This window comes from Amblyomma mixtum, chromosome 2, assembly GCF_055824585.1.
Source record: "Amblyomma mixtum isolate Tamu chromosome 2, ASM5582458v1, whole genome shotgun sequence".
In the NCBI taxonomy this organism is placed as follows: Eukaryota; Metazoa; Arthropoda; class Arachnida; order Ixodida; family Ixodidae; genus Amblyomma; species Amblyomma mixtum.
In genome coordinates, this window is record NC_143013.1 from 47,563,788 (window position 1) to 47,579,643 (window position 15,856).

Here is a 15,856-nt window from a genome sequence, read left to right on the forward strand (position 1 = left end):
CAGAAAAAGTTCAGTTTACACGCTCACGGCGGTCGTCAGATTTCACGGTTGTCCGCATGCCCTGAGATATACATTCTTTTTAAGTTTATATTACAAAACACTGCAGCTCAAGGGCAAGACAGAGTGCGCACCCGAATAAATCGATCTTATTTTTTTCTGTGCGAAATTCATGGCTTCGTTTCTTTTTCCGCATAAAGTCATCTTGCTGTTCAGCGACACAGTGGCCGGGTTTTTGTTTTATTTCCCCTTTTGATCAACCTTCGGTTGTGTCCCATCCGTAGAAATCTAGTGAGAAGCAATCGCTATTGAAAATGTGTCAAACTTTCATGGGGAGCGTATCATCAAAATTGAAACACAGGTTGAACTGTATAAGATAGCACAAAACCTGATAATGGCATATATACTGACCATGAAGACAGGAACACTTAGCCAACCAGAGGGCAACTACTTTAGGTGAGCAAGGTTTCGGGAAGAAGTGGGTAGTACGGTTGCAACAAGCATTGTTTAGCAGTCATTCACATGAATGCCAGAAGCCTCAGGAACAAATATGATGTTCTTATATGCTTCAGGACTATTTGCCTGGCATTTACGGAAGCCCGGTTCAGCTCTAATCATTTGATTCCTGAAGTTGAATGTTAGCGCTATCCCGGCCGCGCCGGCCGCGTTTCGACGGAGGCGGAACGCAAAATGCGTCGGTGTGATGACGTCAGCGACCACTTAACGCTCGTGAACGTCTTATGTGTCCTTTCTTTATGTCACTTGTCCGTTTTTTGCGCTAACTTGTTCAGAAAACCACTTAGCAATATTTTGCTGCGCTTTCGACGTCGCCGTATTGTGCGCGATGAGAGTGAAGCTAAAACAAATGGAAATAAATATAAATGCCATCACAAAGTTTCAACACTGATTGCAGGGTGGTAGAGACGAATCATAATGTAGATCAGGTATATGGCAATTTTATAAACCTTTTTAAAGGCATTTACGGAACGTTTCCTGCTAAAACCGCGCAAAACGCTCCGTAGAATTAGGATACCTTGGGAACAAGTGAAAATCATGGAACATGTCATCTACTCTCAAATTATAAATTTCTTCGACTCAAACGATTTCTTCCATTCTTCCCAGCATATGGGTTTCGTAAGGGCCTGTCTTGTGAAACATAATTAGCGCTGTTCCTTCACGACTTGCGCACTAATCTTGACCGTAACATAGAGACTGATGTCATCTTTCTAGAGTTTGCGAAAGCTTTTGATAAAATTCCTCACCGTCGTTTATTAGTAGAAGTTGCACAGCTGAACTTATATCTTAACATACTACAATGGATTGAGCAGTTTCTCACTAATCGTTCTCAATCAGTCTTTGCTAATGGCCACGTGTCTAACAGCCTCCCGGCTACATCAGGGGTTCCGCAAGGATCTGTACTCGGTTCATTACTCTTCTTAATATATAAAAATGACTTACCTGACCCCGTTTTCGGCAGTATTCGAATGTTCCCTGATGACTGTGTTATTTACCGCACTATTAATAACTCTGATGATCAACTTAGTCTTCAGACAGATCAAGCGTTCTTAATTGGTGCAACAATCGGCTGATGTCCCTCAATCCTAACAAATGAAAACTCTTATCCTTCTCTCGTCGCCACAGCCCGCATAGCTTCCAAAAATTACGAGGAACTTCAGCGGCTAAAGTGGTGAAAGGCGAAAGCCTGAGAGCTGCATTCTGCTACGCGATTGTTCACTGCACATTTTGTTGGTGCATTAATTAACTGCCAATTAATGACGCTTAAGCTTCGCCTTTAGGAGTGGAACGCGACAGCGTGTTGTAGCGCTGCCACGGAGTCCAAGGAACGCCACCACCCGTTCGGCGCGATGCGTTGCCCTTTGAACGCAACGCTTTTTGAGGAAAGGAAATTGGGCTGTAATTCTCTGTCATCTCGGTGGACACCTGAGCCGCACGGTACAGGAAGGGAGGAAGTGCGAGTGAAAGAAGAAACAGGGGCCGTAATGAAGAAAATGAAAATTTTATTTGAGGAAAGGAAGTTGCGCAGTAACTGTCTCACATAGTTCGGTGGACACCCGTCAAAATTCGCGCGCGGTGACGTCACGACAATTTGGTCCAATCTGAAACGCGGACAAATACGCCTTGCTCGTTGGTAAATTTGTTTTTGAGGAAAGGAAATGTATCTGTCTCTCCTATCTCGGCGGACACCTAAACCTCGCCGTAACGGGAAGAGAGGACGATGGGAGTGAACGAAGACACCGTATTCACTAGACGCACCTTTGTTCATTCCAAACCATTGAGCTGGCATGGCGGAGTGATAGCGTGCTCGACTCGCACTCCGGAGACCGGGGTTCGGTTCCCAAGCTCGGCCAGTTTCTTACTCGGTTTTATTTATTTATCTGGTCTGACCAGAAAGGTTAATTAGACTAATTGGTTGAATAAGCAATTAACTAAACTCAGTCAAACTTACTTGGAGCATCACTATACGATCCCTTTAATTGGTTGCATGGTTAGTAGCCAAGGTACAATTGGCCCCGTTTGAAATTCGCGCACTGTGACGTCACGACCGTTTCGACCAATTGAAAAGCGTGACATTTATGTCGACAGCTCCTGCTTACAACGATGAGGCATTAAAGGCTTCCGCCTTAATATTCCATTTCTAACATCTCGATTGAATCAGTATCATCTTATAAGTATCTAGGAGTAACTTTGTCTTGTGAGTTATCTTGGCGCACCCATATTGGCAACATCATTTCAGCAACAACACTCGGTTTTCTCAAGCGCCATCACCGCCTTGTGCCTCTACGCGTAAAGTTACTCGCATATTAATCGATTATCAGACCAAAATTAAAATATGCCTCTGCCATATGGAGCCCGAACCAAACTTACTTAATTTATGTATTAGAAGCTGTCCAAAACCGTGCCACTTGATTGATCCACTCTTCATACTCATATGACGTCAGCATTTCTTCACTGAAAGCATTATCAGGACTACCGCCCCTTTCGTTCCGTCGTCGCATTTCAAGTCTCACCCTTTATCACAAATTATTTCATTCTTCCCTCAATCGGTCACCGTATATGACAGCTGCAGCACGCATATCTCACCGCACCAGTCATCCCCTACAAGTTGCCCGGCCGCCATCGCATACTGCCACCTTTTCTGCTTCATTTTTCTTTCGAGCAGCAACGGACTGGAACGGCCTACCTACCCCGTGACATCGTCAACATCGCTTCATCCTCTACTTTTCAAGAACATGTAACCGATCGCCTTCAGTGCCAAATAATATTCTCTGTTTTTCTTTGCTCATTTTATTAAAATCGCGCCCCTTATGTAATACTACCGATACAAGGGGGCCTTTAAGGAAAATAAACTGAACTGAACTGAAGAAAGCTACCAATTATTTGGCACATTTATGAGAAGGAATTAGGCAAATGTGTGGCATGCCTGCAAGAACTTTCGGAACGGAACAAATTCTGAAATATACTGAGACAATAAGTTTCGCTGATTCGGAGAATATTTCGAGCATTAGCGATTGATGCAAAGATGAATTGGTCTCAGTCAGTGATTACAGACGATGTAAACATTATCAGGTGAAGGGGGTCTGGTCAGCACATAACTCACATTTACTAGGTTGAGGTGAAGAGCGTAATAACACTCCCGTAGGCCGATGTGAAGCATGCCATAGACGCTCACTATATATATCCCTCACCGAAGAATCCCAACCGACTTATCTACACTAAAGAACAACATCGCTTGCGAAGCAGACGAAATAAGTAGGGGTGTGCGAATATTCGAAAGTTTCCAATATAATTCGAATATTATATTTTTAGTATTCGAATTCGATTCCAAATCCAAGTATTCGTGGCGTCTCGAATATTCGATCAGACACAAATATTCGTATATAGCCGAATATTCTATGCGAGCACCGCCGTTTATTTCGGTCCGTAAGTCATATCGACAGAGACACAACACGGCGGCGCCCAGAGCAATGCGTAACGTTGGGCCTTGCCGTAGCTGACTGCGCTGGTGAGCTTCATTGTGGCTATACCTGCGAAGCTTGTATAGTTAGAGCTGTGCACGAAGTACCTCGAAATACGTGTCAGTTCAGTGCCAAGTGAGAGGGCATTTTCTGTGCCTGGAGAAGTCGTTTCAGCTAGAAGGGAACGACTTCTGCCTGACCATGTGGAGCAGCTGGTTTTCCTTCACGACAACCTTTTATGTTCATCCCAGCAACGCACTTTTGTGCTTATGGCAAGCAAGTCTTAATCAATGTTGTGTACTAGCCATTTTCTCTGATATTTCCACTCTTGTAATATTAATGTTGGAGACTTTGATACACACACCTTTTGTGTTCATTTAATCATCGATAGTTGAACTGTGATGTTTTGGGTGCTCAAATAAATGTTTTGTAGTGGTTAAATGCGTCTGTCCTTGATTATTCGATATTCGATTCGATATTCGATTCGATATTCGGAACCAAGTATTCGTATTCGATTCGTATTCGAAGAATTTGATATTCGCACACCCCTAGAAATAAGCATAGAGACCACACATAGTGTAGCTCGAATAATATGTCATCCCCTTTCGTGTATGTGGAATTCCGTCTTATCGACTGGTGAGTTTTCTATACTCAGGAAAACTGCAAGATGAGTAGCCGTGCATAAGCGGTGTGCGATATATAGCCTCAATAATTAGAGACGTATCTCAATTGTCCTTATAGATCTCAAAACATCTGAACATATTGTACCTAGAAGAACAGCTAGGCACCTGACGAAACACGAGGCAATACTACCAGAAAAGTTCGTGTTTCAGAAACAAAATCTGCCGAGCACGGTCTTTTGCATGCGAGAGGTTATGATTCAGAGCAAGGGAACGCAGTTTTATGCAGTTGGAGTCCTTCTGCATTTTAGGAAGGAATACAACAAAATGTGTTGCTTTCAAGCCTTAAAGTGAGCAGCTGATTTTCAACTACGATTTAAAGTTCGAGCGCCAGATTATGAAAATATATCGGGCATAAAATTTTTAGGTTTATGGTTTAACGAGAGATGGTATTGGTCGGTTCACGTAATATTGGTGGCGCCAGGGCAATGATCAACATGTTAAAATGTTATATTGCAATGCATTAAAAAGTAACCACTTAACCTTTAATCCCGTGAATATACTCTTGCACACACTATTCTCTTTTCATATGGGGAACCACCACCAAAAGTAAACATGTCACTTTCTATGCTGAAGCAGTAAAATTAATTTGCAACCGTGACTTCTTTTCACAGACTAAACAATTATTTGACAAGCTCGGCATAACTCTTAAGGCCATCCGTTCTTGCATAAATTGTCACTCGAGACATTCTGGCTTAGACAAAATGATCGCGTACGTTTTAGTCACACTTTTTCTGCCGAAGAAACTGCGTGTAAGCTAGGAATGACGCGATTTCAGTGCCACTGGTTCGCGCAAACTACGTACGCAGGCGGTAAAATTCCAAATATCGACATTACACAGCAAAGGCGCTATTGTAAAGGAAGAGTTGGAAATGTGAAATTCAGGCACGAATTTTCAAAAAGACGCTGAAAAATATTTTATCGACTGTTTTTACGAATAACTGCGCTCAATTTGTGTTTCTTTTCAGATGATGCGCTAAAGCTTTAGGATGTTTCGTTGCTCTGTTGAGTTATGCATTATGGGCCTGAAAGTGTGGACCGAATGTGTTCACGCTTCCTGCTGAGTGTCGACATGCTTCAGCTTCTGCGACACCATTAAAGCAAGAATACTGTACTGCCTTTTGCTGCGGCATCTGAGACAATTGCACGCCTTAAATAAGTAAATAAACAAATAATTTATTATTTATTTATTTAGTTCTGCGGATTCGCTTGACTCCAAGCAGACGTGCGCACATATACAAATAAAAAACAAGATATGCACGAGCCTCATGCAAGAGCAAACAGATGATGCGAAAAAAGAAACCAAAAAGACAAGAGTTTCACATACAAAACGCTCTCAAATTATCAACAAACGTTTCTACATTCGGGCTGTTCACTACACACTTCGGCAATTCATTCCACTCTGCAATCGATTTGACAAAAAATGAGTGTTTAACTGTATTAGAGTATGCACGAAATTCTTGCAGCATTTTTCCATGGTTATAACGCGCACTTGCTCGTGAAACAGGAGTAATATAATCATGGGTGTTTATTCTAATCAGATTATTATATATTAGGTACAAAAATTTCAACCTTGCTTCAGTGCGCCTTGTGCAATGGTCCATTACAAAATGGCATCTGCGCGCAGCGGGGCCCTCAGGTACGGATTCAAGTACAAAACAACCATACAGATCCGAGCTCTGTGGAAACGCAGATGCATGGCATGATTGCCAGGAATTTACACAACCGGCGATGCATTGCGGTAAGGGCCGGGCTACTCGCGAATGCATTTGAGAGAGACTGCGACGAAGCTCTTCGCCTTTGATGCCTCCCTCGCAGCGCGGTCTTTGCTGCTTGACGCGCACTCTTCCAGCAACGTTGTCGGATGCAGCCGTTGCTATGTGAAGGACTGCGTACGGGAGGCCTAGGCATGGCCCAAAAGAACTCTCCATCGACGAACACCAGAGACACTGTGTCTTTCTCAAAATTATCGCCCTGCTCCGTCAGCGAAGGCGGTTGTGTGGAATGCAGCGGGCGCAACACAAAGACGTGCGAAATAGCCAGAGGGCAAAAGAGGAGAGGCCGCGCGCGGAGCCCTGCGCGACCACACGCATCCCTGCGGCCCGTTTTGCAGCGCGTCCCCAACTCCCCCCCCCCCCCCCCCCCCCCTTTTGGCGCAGAGACAGGCACGTTTGTGCGTTTGTGTGTGCGCGCATGCACGCCTGCAGACGGCCTTGTTGTGAGGTACGGGCTGCGGACTCGGAGAAGGCTAGGAGTTGGGTCTTTATTAAGGGAAGTTAACCCAAAAGAAAAGAGGGCCCCATGCCCTTGGAAAACAGACTGTCTCCCCGGGCAGCTGCTCTCTTCCGCTGCTAAGGGAGGACTCCCTTTGTCCGTTGACGGCCAAGTTTTGAATGCCGTGGCCGCGTGTCCAAGCCGCGGTTCTTGGAAGAGACCACCCCGGGTTCCGATGCGAGAAGAGAGAGGACAGCCGTGACCCTCATAAATATGTCAACTTCGAGAGGAGTGCGTCTTCGGCTGAACATGAGCTCCGCGTTCGCGAAGAGGCCGGCACCCTGCGGCGCGGAGGGTAGGCCGGAACGCTCGCGGCACAAACAGCTTCCCGGAGTTCGCGGGCCCACTGGCCTGCATTGTCTTGCAGCACGACGGCCTTACTAATGGCTCGAGGTGGCGGGGGAGGCCGGCAAGTTAGCACCAAGAGGGCTCCCAGCAGAGGAGGCGAGGAGGACACCGAAGGAAAGAAGGCGAGTCCTCAGAGAGAGGCGTTGGAGACAGATGAGACAAAGGAGAGGACGGGCAGAGACGGGCGAGGTGGACGGAAGCAGATCGCGCTGGTCTGGAGTCGGTGAGGCCGGACCCGAGGGCATCCGCTGCAAACTGACCGCCAGCCGAGACGCCCAAGAAGCCGGACGCCACAACCCGTCAGAGTACCGCCAGCCGAGACGCCCAAGAAGCCTGACGCCACAACCCGTCACAGTCACCGAAACGTGGGACCGCCACCAGGCTGAGCGCCACCCCCGCCAGAGCAGCCGAGAGCGAGGCAGCGGTGACAGCGATGAGCGGAAGACAGCGGTGAGCGGAACTCCCAGTTTCACCTTCAGGCAGAGTGAGAATAAATTAGGTTGATTCGGAGGCGTTGGGTGTGGCTCATTTCTCCTCGCTTCAGCAGAACCCGTAGATAGCAACAAACAACTGTGTTGCATTGTGACTGACCCCCGACAGGCGGGAACGATCACAAGTGGTGGCAGCGGTGGGATCTTGCTGAAGTTTTGGTGCGAGACCTTTAACCCTCGTACCCGAGGAGAAAGGGGCCAACATGTCGCTGCAGGAATCACCGAGTCTTCTCGAAGGGGTGATAGGAGCAAATGAGATGCTGTTGGGAGCTGTGATTCCATCATTCACGGGGGATGATAACGGTCCCAAAATAAGGGACTTTCTGAAAATTTTAGAGCAGGTCGGTAATCTGGGAGGATGGCAGGAGAAACAGTTAGTCGGGATGGCGCGATGTAAGATGGTCGGGGCTGCTCTGGACTTTGCATGGTTGGATGAGGAGGTGGCAGGTGCGACTTCGTATAAATCGTTTAAAGCGTTCGCGCTGAAACGATATGATACTGAGCCGGCGTGCAGGAAGTTAGAGAAGTTTATAAATGCAAAGCAGAACATTGGTGAGAATGTGCGCTCATTCGCGAGCCGGCTTCGTAGGCTCGGAACAGAGGCTTTTGAGGACGTTGATGGCGATGACACGTCGAAGAGAGAAGCGAGGCGCGAAATCCTTAGGGAGCAGCTGACCTCTATTTTTCTGAATGGGCTCCGCGATCCGGTAAGGAGATTTGCTCTATCACACAATCCCAAGACATTCGAAGAGGCAGTGGAGGTAGCGTCTAGAGAAGAGCAGTTAGAGGAAGTGACGAGCACGAGCACCGCGACTGTCCGACTTGTAGAAAGCAGAGAGGAGACGGGTTATTTTCGTGAACGCCTGGATCGGCTGGAGAAGCTGCTCGAAGAGGTCCTTCGGATACGTGAGGGCCCTCCATCTGGGCAGGCGCGAGAATTGAATCGACGCGTCAAATCAATCGCCTGCTTCTCGTGCGGCAGGTTAGGGCACATCTCACGTTTTTGTCGTCTGCGACAGATATCGCACGGGCACATCTCAGGGCGCTTGGACCACTCCAAGCAGCGTAAGAAGGAAGGCGAGGGGAGCCCTGAAGGTATCAAGGAGCTAGATAAAACATCTACTGAGAGCCGTCCCGAGCGAGGGTGTTCAGAAGCGGCAGTGAGCCTATGCACGGACAAGGCAGAAGGAGTTCGCGAGCCAAGGGAAACCAGTTGCCATTCAGACGCGCTCAGCAGCGCGGCGGACGCAAGGCTAACCGAGGTTCCCCCTTTGATGGAGCAAACCCACCTGTACGAGGAGCAAAGGAAAGATTCGTCTGTGCTAAAATTGATAAACGAGTGTGACAGCTCAGAAGGAAAAAAGTCAAGATTGTATCATTTGGACTCTTTTGGTATACTCCGTTTCAGAGACAAAGCGCACGGTACCGCAGATCGAATAGTTGTCCCTTTGCTAATGAGGAGTGAAGTTGTGAGGTTATGCCACGATATGGAAGGCGGAGGACATTGAGGATTTCAAAAGACCCGCCGGGCGGTTAGCAAAGGCTATTTCTGGCATGGACTGAGACAAGATGTTGCAGAACACTGCAGAAACTGCCAATGGAGAAAGAAACCGAGGGTGAGCGAATTGCATGGACCACCTCCTGATCTTAGTGTGACTTAAGGGAAGTCTGGGAGTTGCCACGACCATTGAACTGTGCTCATGACTTTTCTGCGGTTGCGTGCTTTACTTAGAGTGCGGAATTGTCCGCCGTGCGAAATTTTCTCCTCTGCCTGGGGGGACTGAGGGTCCGCCCACATTTTGCCGTGTTGTGAAACCAGTGCTTGTGCGCGACGACGATGTTTGGCAGCTTTGACATACTCGAAATATGACTACTGCCATAAGATTGAGTTGCGAACTTTGCGACGTACTGTTGGTTGTGAAAGTGCGGTGACCACGAATTTTCCGTAGAAAATTTCTTTATAAGAAGAGGGGGTTGTGAAGGACTGCGTACGGGAGGCCTAGGCATGGCCCAAAAGAACTCTCCATCGACGAACACCAGAGACACTGTGTCTTTCTCAAAATTATCGCCCTGCTCCGTCAGCGAAGGCGGTTGTGTGGAATGCAGCGGGCGCAACACAAAGACGTGCGAAATAGCCAGAGGGCAAAAGAGGAGAGGCCGCGCGCGGAGCCCTGCGCGACCACACGCATCCCTGCGGCCCGTTTTGCAGCGCGTCCCCAACTCCCCCCCCCCCCCCCCCCCCCTTTTGGCGCAGAGACAGGCACGTTTGTGCGTTTGTGTGTGCGCGCATGCACGCCTGCAGACGGCCTTGTTGTGAGGTACGGGCTGCGGACTCGGAGAAGGCTAGGAGTTGGGTCTTTATTAAGGGAAGTTAACCCAAAAGAAAAGAGGGCCCCATGCCCTTGGAAAACAGACTGTCTCCCCGGGCAGCTGCTCTCTTCCGCTGCTAAGGGAGGACTCCCTTTGTCCGTTGACGGCCAAGTTTTGAATGCCGTGGCCGCGTGTCCAAGCCGCGGTTCTTGGAAGAGACCACCCCGGGTTCCGATGCGAGAAGAGAGAGGACAGCCGTGACCCTCATAAATATGTCAACTTCGAGAGGAGTGCGTCTTCGGCTGAACATGAGCTCCGCGTTCGCGAAGAGGCCGGCACCCTGCGGCGCGGAGGGTAGGCCGGAACGCTCGCGGCACAAACAGCTTCCCGGAGTTCGCGGGCCCACTGGCCTGCATTGTCTTGCAGCAAGACGGCCTTACTAATGGCTCGAGGTGGCGGGGGAGGCCGGCAAGTTAGCACCAAGAGGGCTCCCAGCAGAGGAGGCGAGGAGGACACCGAAGGAAAGAAGGAGAGTCCTCAGAGAGAGGCGTTGGAGACAGATGAGACAAAGGAGAGGACGGGCAGAGACGGGCGAGGTGGACGGAAGCAGATCGCGCTGGTCTGGAGTCGGTGAGGCCGGACCCGAGGGCATCCGCTGCAAACTGACCGCCAGCCGAGACGCCCAAGAAGCCGGACGCCACAACCCGTCAGAGTACCGCCAGCCGAGACGCCCAAGAAGCCTGACGCCACAACCCGTCACAGTCACCGAAACGTGGGACCGCCACCAGGCTGAGCGCCACCCCCGCCAGAGCAGCCGAGAGCGAGGCAGCGGTGACAGCGATGAGCGGAAGACAGCGGTGAGCGGAACTCCCAGTTTCACCTTCAGGCAGAGTGAGAATAAATTAGGTTGATTCGGAGGCGTTGGGTGTGGCTCATTTCTCCTCGCTTCAGCAGAACCCGTAGATAGCAACAAACAACTGTGTTGCATTGTGACTGACCCCCGACAGGCGGGAACGTCACAGCTATACGGCTCAACTGCACGGCTCTCGCACTGCCAACATGCCGCTGCAAATACATCATTTAGCTTTGGCATGTTCTACACAAGGGAGACTTCATTTAAAATTGCTACACTGTACAACTTCCCTGGGCAACTCGCAGTAATCAAGTTGTTTTGTACACGTTTTTCCCTTAGGTGAGCCCAATGTTGAACCAGTTATTTCTTCCAAAATCGACATGACTATTCAGCAGGGCTGGGCACGGTACTTGAAGAAAGTATCTTCGATGTCGACACCCGATACGTTCAAAAAGTGCATTTGTGACAAAGATACCCGACACCGAACCATAATTGACTTCCCGTACAGGTAGTCGGCAGTGTAGCGTCATCATTTAATACACCACTAAAATCACCGATATTAATACAACCGCTAATATGATTTACTATGAAATTTCATATGGTTTCTGGAATTTTTTGTGCATTTGATCTAGAGCACTGCATTTGAACGGCCGCACCAATTTCTTCTATTTCTTCAAGCTCCACTTTCGGCGCAGCTGTTTGCTTTAAAACTTTAGCACTAGAGGCCTACGTACTGTGTGATTTCAGTGTACGTTAAAGAACCCCAGGTGGTCGAAATTTTCGGAGCGCTTCAGTACGGCGTCTCTCATAGCCTGAGTTGTTTTGGGATGTTAAACTCCAATAAACCAAGCCACAAGAATGAAGCCATGGTAACGTTGAAAAGATCGCTTGCATAAGCAGCCTAGCGAAATCTCTTTGAATAGCTTTAGTTCTTCATGCGAACCGGTCTCTGAGCCCTTGACTATATACGAACAAGCTTGAAACTCTTTCTGATGGTCTTCGTTTGTTACCGCAGTATTTACCGGCTGTCTCTGCCTTTGCCCTGTGCTAAAAGGTGCAAGCTCCGTGCCCTTGAGAAAGCCGAAGTTATTTAACGAGCACTATGTTTAACAGATGTTTAAAGTAAAACACCGTTCATCGAAGGCTGGCGGAAAAAGAAACAAAGAATAAGAAGGTTAATGTTTTTATTAGGCAAAAGATGTCCTGCTAATCTCGTGCTAATCCCTTACCGGTAGTAACAGGATTTCCTCAAACCGTCGGTCCGAAAGCCTCGCGATGTGGCCGTGCTTTAGGCGAAGCATATAAAAAAGCCTCCGTATACAGCAGCGCACCAGCACGTTGGCTTGGTGTATTTTATGAAAAAGGCTTTTAACGCGACAGAATCAATTGTCTCGTTCAGCAGAGAAGCCACAACATTGGCGTTGGCGTGTCGAAAAATCCTGGATTGGTCCAGACGGTCGTGACGTCATAACCCCATGACCTCGCGTGGGTAATTAAAGCACCCCAAAACGATCACACAGTAACAGATCATTACAGACGCAGAGGTCTGGTACGTAAATGGAAAACTGCGAACAACACCTGCGGCCGGACCAGACAAAGTAACAAATAAGGCTCTCAGGAACTTGGACACAACGTTGATCGCGGCGGTTACGGACCTTACGAACAAATACTGGTGCAGGCAACATACCACAGTAGTGGAAACACGCTAAAACCACCTTTATTCCTAAAACGGGTAAGAAACTCAGCACTGAGGATCTACACCCCATTTCTTTAACATCATGCCTAGGCAAACTAATGGAGCATGTCATATCAACAGGCTCCAAAACTATGCGGAGGACATGAACCTCCTGCCTGAAACAATGTTAGTATTCAGGGCCCAACTATCTATTCAGGACATACTCGTGCAGCTTAACAAGGACATAATCGAAGCTGACGAGGGAACACTGCCAAAAGCAATATCGGGTTTAGGCCTTATTAAAGCTTTGGACGGCGTCATCTACAACCATATTCACAAACTTGTCAGAAATCAACCCCGGAGACAGGACGTACAACTGCATGCGATCCTTCCTCATTAACAGAACAGCAGTGATAACCGTTGGAACAATAGAGTCTGCCCTAATCAAACTAGGAACAAAAGAAACACCACAGGGCTCCGTCCTGTGCCCCTTCCTTTTTAACCTCTCCCTCATGAAAATTAGCCCCAAACTGGCACAAATACCAGACCTACGTTACACGTTCTATGCAGATGACATCACGCCTTGGGTAACCAAAGGATTAGCGAAGGCTACATAGAAGACACGCTCCAAGAAGCAGTGGACATCACTGAGACATGCACAAGGGAATTCGGCCTCTATTGTTCAGAGCAAAATTTTAACTCTTCGTGAACGATATAAGCAAGGAGGTAAGATAACTACAACCCCCCCCCCCCTCTCCACCCCCGCCCCCCACAAATGAACCTCTATGTCAATGGACGATCCATCAAAGAGGTACAAATCATGAGAATACTGGGGTTATATTTACAAACAAATGGAAAGAATAATGACACACTCACTAAGCTAAAATGCACGGTAGAAGCGACGGCGTGATTAAACCGCCGCATCGCTAATCGAAGACAATGGGTGAGGAAAAGAGATCTATGCCGACTAGTGCAGGCCTTTGCGCTAAGCAGGATATTAGATGCCACCCCTTTTCTCAAATTTGCGAAAGCAGAAAAGGACAAATTTGATAGCATGATACGGGAGGCCTACAAAGCTGCGTTAGGACTCCCACTAAATGCCTCAGCCGAAAGGCATATAGGGTTGGGAACACACAACACCTACAATTAACTGAAAGAAGCTCATTTATTGGCTCAAACGACGAGATCAGCCAATTCCAGAACTGGCAGGAGGATTATACCCAGGCTTGGAATTAACTTCAACCAACGAATTAAGTCGCTAAAGAAGACTTGCCCCGCGACTCTAGGGCAGTCCTACTAATCAAACCATTTCCCAAACCCATGCACCCCTTACACCATGAGGGTAGAAGACAAGCACGAGCCAAAGCCTTACATAATAAATATGGACAGTGCGATAGAACAGTTTATGTAGATTCGGCAGAATACAAACATACGAATGCCTTTGCAGTTGTGGCTGTGAACGAGAATGGTGACCACATCGTCTCATAAACAATCAAAACGAAATCCTCTCAAACGGCAGAAGATGCAGCTATAGCCCTCGCCCTTGCGCAACCCAAGAGGGCATCATTCTCAGCGACTCCAAGATGGCTATCAATAATTTCGCAAAATGGTGAATTACAAACACCTCCCTTATAATTCTTAACGCTTCCAAATTCTCACCAAATGATTTCGAACTGATATGGGGGCCAGCCCATTCCGGGATACGGGGAACGAAGCAGCCCACAATAAAACCTGGGGTTTCGTCGACCTGGCTGTGGTTTAGTCTGGCTCCCTGAATTTGACGAAGGACTACATGATCAAATTTATTTATTTTATTTCAGTACCCTCAGGGACCGAGGGCATATCATGATCATGATATGATCATGATGGGCATATCATGATCTAACCAATAATTTTAAACTAGAGAGGAGAACTTTCCCCCCTCCGGACAAAATCCTGAATAAAGAACGAGAGGTTACGCGGCGTCTTCTACAGACGAGATCGATACGCACCCCACCACTCCTCGCGCACATTTATCCTGATCTATACAACCCGAACTCTAAACACTGCGGCCAACGAGCCAACTACGATGATATCCTATGGGATTGCAAAATAGAGCTACCTCCGGGCGATCTAGTTACCGCTCCTTCTCTTGAGCGGTTGGAGACCGTGCTGGCTAGCTCTGACTCCAGAACGCAAGTTCTGGCGATGTAGTGGGCTGACAAAGTCATCGAGGGCTATGTACTCTTCACCACATCACACGACCTCTTAGCACCAAGCTCTTTCCGACGAGTAAAATGTTTCACAATCAATCAATTAATCAATCAATACAACAATGACGACGTCACTACAAAATTTCTCTATTCTTTTAAATGGCCGTGACGTCATTCCACCACCATTACGTAGTGCCTCTGAAAAAAAAAAAAGCGATAGCGCTGAAAAGAAAAACGGTCGAGCTGTGACTAGAACCGCTGCCCATAGAGTCGTGAGCGGGAAGCGCTGCCACTCGACCGTTGAGGATTTTTTTTGTCATGGTATTTATTCTATATGGTTATGTACAGAAAGAGTGTGTATGCGCGCGCGCGCGCGTGTGTGTGTGCGCGTGTGTGCGCGTGCGTGTGTGCGTGCGTGCGTGTGCGTGTGTGCGTGTGTGTGCGTGTGCGTGTGTGTGTGTGTGTTTGTGCGTGTGCGTGTGCGTGCGCGCGCGTGTGTGTGTGTGTGTGTGTGTGTGTGTGTGTGTGTGTGTGTGTGTGTGTGTGTGTGTGTGTGTATGTGTGTGTACACACAAAAACTATCTGCAGAGCACCTGGGTAGGCGCTACGTGGCACGAACTTGATAGAAAACATAACAGAACTAAAAGGCTGGCAAGGATTTACAACGCATCAGGAGAGGAAACCAATCCAGTAAAAAGCCCAATCCTTCGTAAATGTCCGTTACCTGCAGCAACATTCGGCTAAAATAAATTCTGGGCGAAACAACAGGTTCAACGTTGCGGTCTTGCATGCGCGTTTTCCAAAGGCTATGAAGTCCAATCAGAAGAATCATATCATATTGTTTCAGGTCAGGTTCGGAAACAAGAAGGTAGCGCACACTATGGGAATTTTGGAGAAAGTCTTTCTGTAGCAATCAAGGCGGAAAACTGGGCTAGTTGGTGTGTCATAGTTAATTAAAAGACGAAGGTGGTGCTTCAGGAGCAAATTTCGCGTTTTCAGTTGATGTTGAGGAGCTATTCTATTCCATACCACAAAAAGAGCTGTTAGATGCAGTAAGAG